Raw genomic sequence first — 14,787 nt, 5'->3', positions numbered from 1 at the left:
GCAGCTGCCACCACTGGTATTGGGCTGAGTCAGTCGTTAGGCCAGTATAGGATTAGTCTCACCCAAAGGCCACTGTAACCACTACGTGGCTATTATCTATGTTTGCTCAAGGATGAGGAGGACTCTACCATCAGCAGGAGGTGAAGCCAGCCACGTTTGTGTCTTTCCTTCCCTTTAGGGCAGTGAGTTCCCCCAGAACTCACTGGGGAGTAAATTGGTAGAGAGCAGCCATTTTAGAGACAGGGACTGGAGTCAAAAAAAACTCAAAAATCTTCCTGGCATTCTATCATACAGTGGCTAAGCTGGCACTCAAACCATGAGACAGTGCTTCGCACTCTTCCCTCCCATTTTCAAAGGCAGAAGTGCCTCACCTCATGGCCAGCACCACCACAGGCCCATGGGGACTACCTTCAGGCTACTTCTGCTGTTCCCTTCATAACTAAAACCTCTTTAGTCAGCTTGTGGTGAATGTTGGCTGGCCTGGGACTCCTCCTTTAAGGCAGTGGGCTCCCTTGTGGCCCAGGGCAGATTTTAAAATGCTGCTCGAAAGCCAAGGCCTGGAATTGGGTACCCCAAGAGTCCACTTAGTGCTCTACTCCTTGTGATTGAGCTTCTATCTGAAGCAAGCAAGTCTCAGAGTATCACCGAAGACCCATGGCATACTATCTGTCGTCACTGCTGGTTTTTCAGGGCCCAAGGGCTCTTTAATAAGCAGATGATGTGCTCTTCTATGACTGTGCCCTTCCAGGCAAAGCAATAGATTCCCTTCTGGCCCACAGTGTGCTTAGAAATATCATCTAGGAGCAAAGTCCTGGTAAGTGGTACTTATGGCTCTGATTGGCCCCCATCCTACTGTGGCTGATCTAGTATCCAAGATGTAATACAAAGTCCTGTTTACTCTTTTCACTCCTCTCCTCAAGTGGAAAGGAGTCTCTTTTGGAGTCTAGAGCTGTGCAGCCTGGAGTTGGAGTGGGGGATGTCACAAGCGCTCTCTTAGCCATCCATGTCCACTGGCTCTGAGCCCAGTTTAGTACTAGGATTTATCTAGGATTTGCAGCCCTTGTGGCCTAGACTGCATTTCAAGTTTGTTTGGAGCCCCAGCACACTTTATCCTATAGCAGAAAGACTTGCTGGAACACAAGTTTCAAACACTGGGATGAGTGATTCCCCTCTGGCTGGGGTGGTTTAAATATTCCCTCCCTGGACATCAGTTGAGTTTAGTTCAGTTCAGTGTTGTCTTTTGATGTGATGGGAAGCACTAAGTTTAATGCAATGTCACAATTGCTGTGCACTCCCTTCCCAAGTGTAGATTCTTTCTCCATGCCACATGGCTGTTGCCAGGAAATGGGGGAGGGTAGTGTCGCTGATTGAAGACTGCCTTTCCTCCTCTCTTCAATGCCTTTTTCAGCAATGTGAAGTTAAAAACCAGGTACTGTGAGGGCTCATCTGATTTTTGATTCTTATAAAGGTGCTTTCTTTGTGTAGATAGTTGTTAAATTGCTGTCTTTGCCAGAGGAGAGTTGGTAGAACCTCCTGTTCAGCCATCTTGCTCTGCCCCACCTCCTACAATTTTATTTGTTTGTTTGTTTGTTTGTTTGTTTTGAGACAGAGTTCACCCAGGCCGGAGTATAGTGGCATGATCTTGGCTCACGGCAACCTCTCTCCCCCTGGTTCAAGCAATTTCCCTGCTTCAGCCTCCAGAGTACCTGGGATTACAGGCACTTGCCACCATGCCTGGCCAATTTTTATGTTTTTAGTGGAGATGGGGTTTCACCATGTTGACCGGGCTGGTCTCAAACTCCTGATCTCAAGTGGTCTGCCTGCTGTGGCCTCCCAAAGTGCTGGGATTACAGGCATGAGTTACCACATGTGACCACCTACAATTTATTTTTGAATTGTCTTATCCTTACTGTATATTCTGGATATAACTGATTTTATTGTAACTATGCTTACAGTTTGGTAACTACTGTGTTAATGGAATATTTTGAAAAACAAATGTTATTAATGTGAATGTTAACATCTCAATTTTTGTTTTATAGTTAATGTTCAGAGTCCTGAATGATAATCATTTGCCTATACCAATATCAAAAAGATATTGCTCTCTCCCATTTTTTTCGAGGCTACAAATTTTGAATCTTTACTCATAGGTTTGTAATCGATATAAAATTATTATATGTGAGTGTTTTCATATAAATGAAATAAATGTCTTATTTTCATTATGTTCTTACTTTCTATGTACAGCCCCATTTGTCAAAAAAAAATCTTTCCTCTTTAAATTACATTGAAGCACTTGTTGCAAATCAATTGAATGTATATATATTAATCTGTTTTAGGACTTTTTTCTGTAGTCAGTTGATTTTTTTAAAACTGGAGCACACTGTCTTGATTACTATTTCTATATAATAATTGTTGAAATCTAGTTACATAGATCTTCAATTTTTAAAATTGCTTTGGATATTTTAAATCTTTCAGGTTTTATATAAATTTTGCAATAACTTCATAAATTGTTTTTAAAACTTATCATTTGTGACTACAATGAGGTTAGTGTGAATCTAGAAATAATTTGAAAAGTGACATCAAAATTGAGTATTACAATCCATGAACATAGTATTTCTCTCTATATATTTGAGTGTTTTGTTTTTTTTTCCACCCATGTTTTGCAGTTTTCTATATAGAGTTTTTACATATAGGTCATTAAATTACTCTTCAGTATTTTATAACATTCGAATCTATTTTGAAAGCATGGCTTTTCAATACAAATTAAGACATGGAAATAGCATCCAGTCTTCATAATCAAGCAGATCCTGATTTCAAAACCTAATTCTTCCACTTACTGGTTTTATGAACTTGAGTAAGCCTCTTCAATAGTATATTTTCTTAGCCATAAAATTATGAAGAAATATGTAATTGTATTAATCACTAATTTTGTTTATTACTTCATGTTGACCTTGCTCTTCTTTTGATTTGTATATCCCACTGTATGAGTAATGCCAAGAGGCACAATCCAAAAGACTAAATGTTTGTTTTCCCCAGCTTCCTTGATTGTGAAGAAATGGACACATGATCAAGGCTAAGTCAGTTACTTACAATTACCCCGGGTTTTAATTCTGAACTATTTTTAAAAAGTGCAGCAGTAAAGAGGAATAGAGAATTAATTTTGGCCACAGGGACACCAGCAGAAAAAATGAAGTTTACAGAGACAAATTAACAACAAAGCCAGCAATCAGCTCAACATTTCCTGCTGGCAGTAAAGTAGCTGGAGCTGTGGAATCCTGTTATTGTTTCCAAACACTCTTTGTGTTGGAAATGTGGTTCTGGTTTGGCTGTCTATCCTTCTTTGCTTATGCTATTTTGTGAGCTTTGTTGTATAAACTTTCTGTGGATTCCATGAGATAGACATCTATGAGGTATTCTCATCCCTTGCAAAATGTTCTTTGTCTGTTTAAATTATCCATGTTCAACTTGTATTGCTTTCTACTAAGAACTCTAGCTAGCACTCTGCTTCACAGCATTTGTGTAAGAATTAAATCAAGTAAGTAAAGAAAATGACACAGTGCCTAATACTGCAATTCTGAAATGTTCTTTAAACTTCTCACTCAATATCTATTTTAGATCATGGAAAACATGAAGCATTAAATTAATTAATATCTTTAATGAATAATCAAATCCCTCCAAATTCATGGTAATGTTTTATATAATAATGCATGGATGTTCCTAGACCAAATTGAGAGTTGGGCTGCCATTTCTTGTGGCCCAATAATGAAATACAGATGAACTGGGGAGGAAGAGAGTTTTTATTTCTGTAACCAGTTACAGGAAGAAGGCCTGAAAATTAACACCAGACCAACTCAAAATTACAAAGTTTTCCAGAGTTTATGTACCTTCTAAGTTATATGTCTATGTATAAATTTGTGTTCGTCTAAAGACATAAGCAATTAACCTCTTTTAATCTATAACTAAGGTCTGAGTTTTAAAGACCTTCCTCTGGAACCTCAGAAATTTTACTTAATCTAAATGGGTCCAGGTGCTGGGCTGATTACCTTTATCTTGTCTCCTGCTAAATCACGGAGGTTTGGGGAGTTCCTTCAGACTCCCAATATACTTGTCTGTGGAGGCCTGGGAGTTTCTTCACACCCCCAGTAAAACTTGTTTAATCATGCTTTAAGGTTCAGGAAAGGTCTAGGCAAAGCTCTTGGTGGGCTTTTGTTACATTCCAGACTTTATATAAGGGTACTTGCTTTTAATATTTAACTTAACCACTCAGTCAGTACTGAAACAGTTGTTTTGGAGGCCTGTGTTAGTGAGACCTGGCCTGCCACATGGATACAACAGAGGATTTCTAAATTAATTGAATTGCCTGGACTTACATAAAATCAAAATATCTTAAACTTAAAAAGCTGTAAACATACATTAATATCTAGAAAAAGAAGGGAGACGTAATCCCTAAGTTTGATTATTCACTCAAAGTCATTTTAGCCTGAAAATTCTCAGGGAGTAAACAGAAGAGATGCAAGAAATATAGCATTGAAACTGTTTCTGTGCAGTATTTATCCAACATTTATACAAATTCTAAGCATTAAAATAATAGTTTCTCTCTAGAATTGTGTCCCATTTTATGCCAATAAAATTTTATCATCTTTTTTGCTTTTACTTCAGCTGGGTGTTTGTTTGAAAGCTTTATGAATTTTCTCTAAAAGATCCCTAATTTTATTCAGTGGCATTCTGAAGTATTTTCTAGAAACAGGTACTTTGTTCAATTAATTTTGCTCTAAAACTTACTTTTCTATTCTTGTCTCATATGAACTAATATATTATTTATCCACTCTGTTTCCTGTATGCTTTAAAAGCTTGTAAAATACATTACTACATCTTACAAACTTCATTTGGTAAAGGTATTGAACAAAGATTTTTATATCATTAACTAGACCTAAGGAGAATATTTGTTACCTATTCTTTTTATCCATTGCACCATGATTGGTTATATTACATCCTTTTTCTTTTTTTAGACTAGGTTTCTTCTACATAGCACAAAATACAAATACAAATACTAGGTTTCTTCTATGTAGCACAAAATGGTTTTCAACCAGACCTTGGAGTCACTTGGATAGAAATGTGAATCCCTGGATTATTAAGGAGTATTAACAAGTACAGATAGATTTACTGGATTGGCCACAGGAATAGAAGTTAGAAGACCTGGTTTAAATCCCAAACGCAACATTTTTGTTGTTGTTGTTGTATGGTTTCGGGGAAATTAAACACCAACCTCAGCTTCTTTCAACTATAAAATGGGGATACTTTAGATAATATGTATGTACCCTACCTACTTCCAAGTAACACCTTGAACATTGGTGTGATATATGTGAGGGCAATTTGCTAAACTGAATAGCATTTCAAATTGCTTCTCTCTAAGAAAGCACTCATCACAATGTCTGGTAATTATCTGTTAACTTGTCTGTCACCCCTTCTAAATTGCTTCCTCCTTGAAGAAAAGATGAATGAATGAAAATGTAAATTACAAGTTACAGAGCCAATAAGAATGTCATAGTACTTGTAATCTAAAAGATTTTCACCACTTGCTGTGCTTCCACAATCTTTTTTCTTCTTTAAATTTAGAAAGAAATTGTATAAACTATGTTCCTACAGTCTTTTGCTTTTTTTTTTCTTGTTTTCTTCACTATAAAATAAGAGACAGTTGAAAGAGAGAGCTTGGGGTTATAAAAATGTTGCTATAGTAGACAATAGCATATATATATAAGAGACCTACTACTGTAAGTAATTAGTAAGAGAAAGAAAAGATTTAAACTGCCTTTTTAATTAAAGCTGTGGTTTTTATATCAAACATCTTCTAGCAATATGAACTAATTTCCCACTGTAGAGTTATACAGGAAGCATATATTAATACAACAATCTTTATTGTTACAATTAAGCCTTAGAGCCAAAAAGAGAGTTATGTAATTTACAATGGCAGAGAAAGAGTCATTTCTGCATCTGTGATTATACTTTTGATACCTGTTTTTATGCTTTGAAAATGTGCTGGAATCATTTATTCCTTAGCATGTATAGAAAACGTGTTCCTTTGTTTTTATTTGAGGATGTCAATGGATGAGTCATTACCTAGTTTATTTTCAGTTTCAGTGTTATTTTTTCTAGAATCTGGTAGAAAAACTCTTTCATTTTAGTAAACAAAGTTGGTAAAATATAATTACTCTAATTATTTACTTTCGCTTTGGGGAAAAAACCCTCAAAAGAGTTTCTGTCACAGAAAATATCTGTGCTTTTTAGTTACATGAAGTTTCATTGAAAAGTTATAACTCTGGCTGGGAATTTACAGGTGTAAACAAACAAGGAAATATAATAATTATATGGAGATATAGCAAGTAAACCATCTTTCTGACTTTTCATTTATCAAATAATCATTGGATATATTTTGTACATTGGCCAAGTTAATTATTACTGTAGAAATGTATTTGATATACATTATAGATCACAGTATTACAGTCATCAAAATATTTGGAAAACAGTCCCACGATGATAAATTGTTTTATTTACATAATGCATTTCGAAAGCGGGGCCCTTCAGTCTTCACATATATTGAGTTCTGTTTCTTTTATATGGACAACAGATTGGTAATCCAAACTATCAGTTTGTTTAAAATTTCCCTCAATTTTATATGCAGAGTAGTCAGAAGACAGTAATAGCATTGTAAAAAAAAAAAAAAAAAAAATGAGTTCTTGTCACATGACCAGGAAAAGTTAGGCACATAGACACAGTGTAGGGTAAGTAGGGCAGGGCTTATTGGGTGGAAAAAAAAAAAAAAAAAACTCTCCACAAAGTGAGAGGTAGTCCTGCTAGCAGGTTTTCCACCTCACAGATTGAATTCCAGGTTACCACACAGGAACAGGGGGTGCCAGGCTCCTCACCCCTGCAAATGGCATGAATTTCCTGAGGCTCCACTCCATCCTCCCAGTGTGCAGGCTGCCAGGAGATTCTTCAGGGACCCCTTTTTACTTTACTATCTCAATAGGGAGTATAACATGTTATATTCTTGAAGTTTAAGTAACAGGATTGGATATTTAGTCCTGGCTCCACATCTTTGTGTGTGTTCTTAGAAACATTAACCTGTTGTCTCCATTTTCTCATAGAGGAACAAGTTTGACAATGCTACTTAACTTATGGGGGGGGGGGGTGTTTTTGTTGCTTGTTTGCTTTAATATTCTATGGGAATATTAAATATTAATATTCCATGGGAATATTCTATGTAAATCTCCTAGGGGAGTGCCTGGCCCAGAGTAGGTGCTCAAGGAATACAAACTGCAATCTAATTACTACTGCTCATATTTTTATTATTAATGAACACACATGAGTGGATTAACCACCTCAACATCCACCCTTGATCTTTTTCTCCTGCTATTTGACCACAGGCATGTAAGTAAAGAGAGAAATGTAAGCCAAAAATAAAATTCTAAGGCCCCCAACCAGCTGAGCGCTCTCTTAAAATTTAACTTGAAAGACTAGTTCAGGTCATGACAGGAAGTGGGAGTCAGACATGCCTCATTATACCTTTCCTGCATTAACATCAACAATGGACTTTAAGTCATAAGAAACATTTTACAACCTATTCTCTCTGAGGGCAACTATCTGAAGACTTCCTCTGCATGATTAAACTTTGGTCTCCACAACATCTTACTGCAACCCACACTTTCCTTTCCATTGACCCCAGGATTTTAGATAAACTAAACAATTGTCAAATCAGAAAATGCTTAAATCTATCTGTAAGCTGGAAGCCCCCACTTCAAGTTGTCTCACCTTTCTGGACCAAACCAATGTATTCCTTAAATGTATTTGATTGAAGTCTCATGTCTCCTTAATGTATAAACCCAAACTACATCCCCAGTCACCTTGGGCACGTGTTCTCAGGACCTCCTGAGGGCTATGTCATGGGTCATGGTCACTCATATTTGGCTCAGAATAAATCCCTTCAAATATTTTACAGAATTTGACACTTTTATTGACAGAAGTCAACGGGTAAGGCACAAAATATAGAATTCATACATGGGTGGGGATGAAATATTAATAAACTTTCCTTTCATGTTTATCACTTATTAGAAATATCAAATGGTGTCCTACAAAAAAGTGACAATCATGTATATGAATTGTACTTTATATACTTCTAAAGGACTGGGGACTTTTATAATTTGACAATAATAATAGTCAATATTTACACAATAATATTGAATTCATGCCTTGGGTCATTACAGAGTTAAAAGAGCAAAACCTCAGGTTGCTTCAATTCGGAGCAGAATCTGGTGGAATGACTCAGAAAGCAATATAATTTAATGTTTTTGCACATGGGAGGAGAGTTACCAGTTAAAATTCAGCCTGTAAGTTTTTTCTCTAAGCTCAGACAACCAATATATTTACACAACTTTTCTTACTCTCCTAAAAGCAGCAATAGAGACAATTTGCAAATCAAAAGTGGTCAGAAGTAGGTTCAACATCCCTTTCATTGGAGCATAATTGACTTCCTCAAGTAGCACTGAGGTACCTTTATGTTTAGCGACAATGTAGGAACTGCAGTACTTATATAGAAATTAACATGTTAAGGGCTCTGTACTCAGAATCTAGACAGTCACAAAAGTCATTATTTTTTCCAAAGAAGCACTCAGCCCTCCTACATGCTACTTGAATAGTATATAGACAAAGCTCCCTAAAAGAAAATAATGTGCTTCAAGAAGTAAGTAGCAAGAATAGAACCCAGGGAAAGGTTTTATTGAACTATCATTTACATAAAGTAAATTTTACATATCTTAAAGGTACTGCTCAATGAATTTTTACATTTGTATATACCAGTTAGATGACTACCCAGTTCAAGACATAAAATATTTTTTCATCCCAGAAACTTCATTGCTCCCTTTTCCAATTGATAGCTTTCAGAGTAGTCATTCTAATTTTTTTTTATCAGAGGTTAATTTCTGTAATTGAACTATATAAACTTGTACAAATATTAAATAGGAATTTTAATTTATTACATACTTTAACATTAGATTCATTGTTTACTTTTGTCAATGTATTTGCTATTATTAATTGTTTGAACTTAGTTACTCTCTCCTAGTGAAACCACGTTTGCAAAATTATGACTGAGAGTGAAAGAGATCTAATCTAACCAACTCATCTTGCTTCGAATCTTTAAGCTGCCCTCGTTCCTTCCTGGGCATAGGCTGAACTAACTTTGGGAGTAAATTAGTTTATAGTTGAAAACTAAGATGATAAGAGCCTTTTCCCAAAGCAAAACTCCTTCTTGCCTGGACTAGACTGCCTTTATAGTACTAACAAATTAGCAACAAGATTAGAAATTGTTGTTTAGGAGTCATGTAGCTGGAGGCTACAAGATTCTGACTCTTCCAAAACTGCTCCTAAGATAAGTGCTTGAGATATTTTGCAGATCCTGCACTTGAAGGATCAGCTGGCACCACTCAGATCGATAAACTGGCTCATCTGATCTTCTTGCCCTGATCCAGGAACTGACGCAGCACAAGAGGACAGCTTCAACTTCCCATGATTTTATCTCTGACCCAACCAATCAGCAGCACTCTTGACTCACTGGCCTTCCCCTATCCACCAAATTAGCCTTAAAAACTCTGATTCCTAAATGCTCAGGAAGACTGATTTGAGTAGTAACAGAACCCCAGTCTCCCATACAGCTGGCTCTGCATGAATTACTCTTTCTCTATTGCAATTCCCCTGTCTCGATAAATAGGCTCTGTCTAGGCAGCAGGCAAGGTGAATCTATTGGGCAGTTACATTAGCCAATAATTTCTGCTAGAATTTTAAATTAAATGCACAACATTCCTTATTAACCTAAATATATCTATGATCCAGGTAACAACTACAGGCAAGAATATTATTGACAAAGAGAGTCAAACTCTGTACAATATTTACAGAAATGTATTCTGAGCCAAATGTGAGTGACTGTGGCTAATAACTCAGCCCCACGGGATCCTGAGAACATGTGCCAAAGGTGGTCAGGCTACAGCTTGGTTTTATACATTTTAGGAAGTCGTGAGACATCAATCAATACATGTAAGATGTGTATTAGTTTGGGTTGGAAAGACAGGACAACTCAAAGACGGTGCTTCCAGGTCATAAGTGGACTCAAAGTTTTTCTGATTGGCAATTGTTTGAAAGAATTTATCTGGAGACCTAGAATCAATGGAACAGAGTAACTGGGTTAAGATAAGGGGTTGTGAAGACCAAGGTTCTTATGCAGATAAATCTTCCGGGTAGCAGGCTTCAGAGAGAATAGATTGTAAATGTTTCTTATCATACTTAAAAATGTACCCAACTCTTAGTTAATTATCTCCTGAATTAGGGAAAAGAGCTGGAAAGGAAAGGGGATTCTCTACAGAATGTAGATTTTCCCCTACAAGAGACAGCTTTGCATGTCATAGAAATATGTCGAGATAAAATATTTCTATTTTTTTCAGGGCCTGCTATTTTTCATTTTGGTATCTTATTGCTACAAAGAGTCGGTTTTGTCAGTCTTAAGGACGCTGTTTTAATGTTAATGCTGGTCAGCTGAGCCTGAAATCCAAAGGGAGGAACATATAATGAGGCATGTCTGAATACCCATTCCTATCATGGTCTGAACTAGTGTTTCAGGTTTACTTTATAATACCCTGGGCCAAGAGGAGGGGTCCATTCAGTTGGTTGGGGCGTTTGAAATTTTAGTTTTGGTTTATGATGTGCTGTGCCCCTGAGAGTAGACTAGGTAAGCTGTGGTCATTACATAATAATGTTCTATTCTTGAATACACTCTATGTATATGCCATGTTACTTTTCAGCTCCCAGGGTTCTTTTATATAATTGTTTTATTTGACACAATACAACTCTGTAAAGTAAGAGGGCATGACCAATTTTCTATATTTTATTCAGCGTTATAAGTGGTGTGTTTCAGAGACGTGAAATGAGAGATTTGGCACTCAAAAGACATCTTATCTCTCTCTGCTATACTACCTTGCTTCCTTCTTACTTGTAATGATTATGATCATGCTATCTAAGAGTGATGTATTATAAAAATTGTACACAAAACACATGTGGCTTAGCTCCAGATTGCACCATAGCATGTTTATAGTTTTTCTCTTTTTTACCCCATTAAAGGCATTTTATGGATGAGCAGAGCAAAGGTATATGCTGTAATTCCTAGAAGAAAATAAGATAATCATAGTTACTGAACCCAAGAGAAGGTTCTTGGACTTTGCGTAAGAAAGAATTTGGAACGAGTCCATAAAGTAAAATGAAAGTAAGTTTATTAGAAAAGTAAAAGAAAAAAAAGTTACTCCATAGCAGAGGAGCCCAGAGGGCTGCTGGTTGGCTATTTTTGTGGTTGTTTCTTGATTATATGCTAAACAAGTGGTGGATTATTCATGAGTTGTCCCAGAAGGGAGTGGGCAATTCCCAGAACTGAGGGTTCCCTCACTTTCAGACCATATAGGGTAACTTTCTGACATTGCCATGGCATTTGTAAACTGTCATGATACTGGTGGGAGTGTTTCTTAGCATACTAATGCATTATGATTAGCATGTAATTAGCAGCATGGATGACCAGAGGTCACTTTTGTTGCCCTCTTGGTTTTGGTGAGATTTGGTTGGCTTCTTTACCACAGCATATTTTATCAACAAAGTCTTTCTGACTTGTATTTTGTGCCAACTTCCTATCTCATCCTGTGACTAGAACACCCAACCACTTGGGGATGCAGCCCAGTGGGTATCAGCCTTTTTTTACTCAGCCCCTATTCAAGATGTTGTCGCTCTGGTTCAAATGCCTCTGACAATAGTAGTGGGGAGGGGACTAATAAAGGAGGAATGCTAAGACTTGTAAAATTGAGCATCTGATCTCATTTAACAACTACAGATCATGCAAGTACATTATCCTAGACTCACCCTAATTCCTGATGATCTCAGGATGAGGGCTCAGGGTACCATATCACTGAGTCCTTTTCCACTCTTGCACAATCTAGTTTTAGAATACGAGGTTATACTCATCTCTTAGAGGTGGTTTTTGTACAGCCAGTCCTAGTAGAAGTAGGAATAGTCTATATTACATTTCAAGATTTCTTGGAGCTAGGGTTTTATGATTCTTTGGAGATTCATAATTTTCAGTATCAATGACATTCTCTAGTATTAAGCTGGATTTTTCTAATTTACTGCACCCCACTAAATGGTCCCCTAGTGGTCTGAAAAATGAATGTGTGCACCCAACCCTAAACACTGTATTTAGTACACTTGTCACCATTCCTCTCTTTGCATATTTTAATCCAGAATTATCTCTTTTTAGGAGGAAAAAAAATCTTTGTATAAAAGCAGTGTCAATTGAGTCCTGAGTCCACCATGTACTAGCTATACAAGATCAGGGCTCAGTTTCCTCATTATAAAATAGGGAGAAATTATATATACTTCCTAAAGTGCTAAATGAATTAACGTAAATAAACCTCCTAACAAAATACCCGAAACATATAATATGAATTTGTATAAACTAATATTGTGTGTCTATCTATAAAGTATATTGTGTGTGTGTTTATGTGTATATATATGTACACACTTTATATATACACACATATATAGTATACACCATATATACACTATATAGTGTGTGTATATATATACATATACTATATGAATAGATACACAATATTAGTTTTGTCTATATCATATCCCTGATTTGAGATTGAGTATACTTATACATACTGTATGAATACTGTACAGATTTATATATATACATATAGAAATGTATATACAAACATATACATATATATAAATATGCATATGTACTTTATATGTATTCGAATAGGTATTATTTACATATTATCTCTACATCTGCTAAAGTTCAATTCTGAACTAACTTTAAAATTGGTGCCCCTGTTCTATATTTTGTTTTCATTTTTCCTCATCTGGGATAATATATGGAAAAAATAATAATTATGTTGCACCAACCTAATATAATAGCTCCTTAATTGTTTTTCTCCTTTAATTTATGATCTACACTGCAAGCACAGTGTAAAAATGCTACTGCCCTATTTTGGCATCTTTGATCTCCATCCCAAAAGCCTACAATGATCAATTGAACTTGCTTAGTATGACCTGTAGAGCCACTAGATCTTGCCCAACTTAAATTTTAAACTCGTATACTGAAGCATCCCATATCGCCATTCATTCATACCATCTCCTGTAGTTACCTTTCACAATGTCTAGCTATTGGACATTTCTTAAATAGCTGCTTAGATGTACCACTGGTACTTTTACTTCTTGTCTATAAGAAAGACACTTTTCACCTATTTTCCATATCATAAACTTTGAGTCATTCTTTAAGTTTAGATAAAATATTTTCTTCCTAAAACCCCTAGACAGACATTCTCTTCCAAGTTTCAGAGTACTATCAATACTGCCTGTGTAATGTTTATCTAATTATGTAACAATTAGTTGTTTATGGGTGCACAGCTCTTGACAGTTGTGAAAACAGATGTCATCTCCCTCAGTAAACAATACCAGGATCTATCCTGTGTCAAAGATGCCAGTCTCTCCTTTGTATTGATTTACTTTTCTGTTTCTTAATCTGTTTCCCATTTTGAATATTTCTAAGACACAGCACCTATTTATTTGTTTGTTTATACATTTATCAATAAGTTCAGGGTTTGACACAGAAGAGTCACACTCTTAGTATTTGATATTTTAAATTTTTATGTACAGAAACAAACTAATATTTAGCACATCCCTGATTTGAGCTAGTTAGAGCATCTGTTTTAGTTGGTTTAGTGTAAAAATGAAAAGGAAGAAGGAAATAACTTCTCCTAAACTCTGCCCTGTAAGAGGCCAAACAAGTTACTTAGCAATTTTTAATTTATTTACACACTCATTGTCTTACATTTTTAGCATGTGCTTGTCAGTTGTGCATGAATATCTGTCTATATACTTCCAAATATTTGATAAGACATATTCAGCTTGACTGACAAGGTTACCATTTTGTGCCCTTGTCATTTCCAACTTATCGACTTCTGTCATGCATTTTGAGTGGTAAGGAGATGGAGTCAGTAAGTTATACCTCTGCCTTTATTTTTAAGTTTAGACCTTTCAAACTCTTGAATTGTGCCTGAAATTTTCTGTGTCATTCCATACGTTATACATGTTCCAAGCACTTACTTCATTTTTTGTTGCTGTCTCAGACACTCACTAATATTGTCATTCAGAGACAGTGAACTATGGTACTAAAGTACTCCTTGTATTATTTCAATTTGTACCATGTATAGAACTGAAAGGGCAATAGACTATACTAGCCACTCTCCACTACCTGGTGGAGACGGAAGAGAGTGGCAGTTAGGGACAGAAACAGTGACCTTAGAACACTAGCCTGAAATTAGTGAATCTCATTTTCATTTTCAATTCCTAAATACATTATGAGGGCAGTCCCAAATATTGTCCATCTGTTTTCATAGGAGGTTAGAATAATGAAGAATATATTTTAATTTATATAAAACATATTTTATATTTGCCAAAGTAAGGAAACAGTAACTGTTTTCAAAATTGTATCAGCTCTTTTTTTCTTCTTTTCTTCTTCCATTCTGTAATTCCTTCTTTCTTCCATTCTTTTTTCCTCTTTACTTCTGTCTAGTTTATTCTAATATTTTAATTTTATGCCTTTTTTTCTTGTATTATTTTATTGATATATCATAGTAGTACCTATTTTAGGGTACATGTGACATTTTGATACATGTATGTAATGTGTAATAATCACAT

This window comes from Rhinopithecus bieti, unplaced genomic scaffold (genome assembly GCF_001698545.2).
Source record: "Rhinopithecus bieti isolate Rb0 unplaced genomic scaffold, ASM169854v2 scaffold_23647, whole genome shotgun sequence".
NCBI lineage: Eukaryota > Metazoa > Chordata > Mammalia > Primates > Cercopithecidae > Rhinopithecus > Rhinopithecus bieti.
This window is presented reverse-complemented; position numbering follows the sequence as displayed.